General features: G+C 45.0%; 1 protein-coding gene across 1 annotated transcript in view; it reads right to left on the reverse strand.

The window, feature by feature from the left end:
• The window catches only part of LOC308171657 (myomegalin), a gene marked incomplete at both ends in the record, with an annotated part of 29,254 nt that overhangs the window by 13,709 nt on the left and 13,045 nt on the right, over positions 1 to 2,500 (reverse strand). The window lies entirely within an intron of this gene.

The following is a 2,500-nucleotide window of genomic DNA, read 5'->3' on the forward strand; positions in this document are numbered from 1 at the left end:
CCTGGATTTTCTGTTAGCGAGGTTGATGTAATACCCCCAGGGGACAGTATGAAAGCTATCCTGAGAGTGTCTCTCCAACATCAGATGGACCCGCACGCAACACAACACACACACACACACACACACACACACACACACACACACATATATACACACACACACACACACATATATACACACACACACACACACACACACACACACACACACACACATATACACACAGACACACAGACCAGGGTTTCCGTTAGAAAAATTTGCCGTCGGACATCGTGTCCGGGAAGAATTCGATTTACCGGACAAACGTGATATATTCCGGTCATCATATTAAAATATAATAAAAATTTTTTTTTCCAAAATCATATTTTTTTTTCTTCAAATCTAATATAGCTGTTTGTCGCGGTGATTACTGTTGTGTAGCGGCCTATATATGCCATTTAATGTCTATTTCTCATCCGATACGATTAGATGCGAGCTATATAATAATATAACATGATTTGACGCATGCGCGCTATGCCATGCGTCAAATCCAGCGCTGAACGGGTCCAGCGCTGAACGGGCGCCTCACTGGGAACTGAACAGACAGCATCGATCAATGAACGGACTCCACATTACGTTAACTGAAGTTTGTTAAATTGTTTGGGATTAATGTGAGTTTTCTATTTTCTCTTTCCAGTTTTACCCTTTTTTTTTATTTTTATCAATAAAACAACGTCATTTCTATAACCAGGGGGGTGTTCCATCGACGTCGCTGGAGGAAAGTCTGGGCTTGTTTTGACAAGTCTCGCGAGATCTATCAAGATATGCCTGGATCTTTTTAAGAGTCTCGCGGGACTTGGCGAAGTAGGCCTAGGTTTTCCTTTGGCGACGTTGATAGAACACCCCCCAGGTCTCGCTGGTTGGGAAGGCATTTCGTTTTAGCTGCCTGTCAAATCATACTTAGGGGATAGCCCTGTAAGCTCATACGGGTCTGTATGTCGTCCTGAAAACCGGCTGTTAGATCATATCGCTGAAGTTTGTCTCCATCTTAGTGTAAATGTTGTCCGTTTCGTTTGTTATCCTTGTTATTGTGCGATAAAGTTAAGGCTTTCCGCTTCGGGCCACCATTTTCAGCTGGGCACCGGACACACACACACACTCGTGCACGCGCGGCACTGCCCGAGAGAGAAGGACCCGCCCCCTTTGGTTAGCCTATAGGCTGGCTGGAGGGGGCGGGTCCTTCTCTCTCGGGCAGTGTTGCGTGTGTGTGTTTGGTGCTCAGCTGAGAATGGTGGCCCAAAGCCAATTTGAATACAAAATGTGAACTTTAGCGAATTGTATTCAAATTGTGCTTAGAGGGAATTATTTTCACCGGACATTTTGTCCGACGAGTTTTCAATTTGTCGGACTTCGACAAATTTTACCGGACAAAGTCCGGGAATTACCGGTTAACGGAAACCCAGGACACAGACACAGACACAGACACATACACATACACACACACACACACACACATACATACATACACACACACTCACACACACACACACACACACACACAGACTCATCACATTCTCCTTCTTCCTATAGATTACACCAGGGTGTTTAGACAATGCAGAACATTTTCTCATCCAAACGCCACATTCGACTCAGACACACCAAAGTACAGACATCAGAGAGAACAGACGCACGGACACACACACACACACACGTACAAGCAGGCGTGCACGCACACACATACACACACTCACACATACACACACTCACACATACACACACACACACACACACGTACACACACATGCACACACACATTTTAATCATTTATTTCTGTCCACATAGAAACAAGTATACAAGGACACAAATACTGAAGGCACAGATGGGATGCATTCACAAACAGACATGGACAATGTCTTTCACATACAACAGGACAAGACTCACGGGTACAAGTAACACCGTCTCCGCCATATTTGGCGGCTGCCAATAATCGCAGAGACAGAGCAATACTTGCTGAGCCTTTTTGCTTCTCCCTTGGACATTCCCAGTACACACACACACACACACACACACACATACACACACTCACACATACACACACTCACACATACACACACTCACACACACACACACACACACACACACACACACACTCACACACACACACACACACACGCACACACACACATACACACACACACACACACACACACACACACACACATACACACACACACACACACACACACACACACACACACACACTCCAGGGGGACTTCATGACTATGAGATCATGGGGAAAGAGCATGATTCTCCTGTCTTTGTCTACTTGATGTGTTCAGTCTGCTTTAAGCAACACGTCCTAGGCTGGTTGAATGTATAGACATATAGACATCATCACCATCATCATCATCATCATCATCATCACCATCATCATCATCATCATCATCATCATCACCATCATCATCATCACCATCATCATCATCATCATCATCATCATCCTCCTCCTCCTCCTCCTCCTCCT

The sequence above is a fragment of the Nansenia antarctica genome (assembly GCF_963989245.1).
Source record: "Nansenia antarctica genome assembly, chromosome: 16".
In the NCBI taxonomy this organism is placed as follows: Eukaryota; Metazoa; Chordata; class Actinopteri; order Argentiniformes; family Microstomatidae; genus Nansenia; species Nansenia antarctica.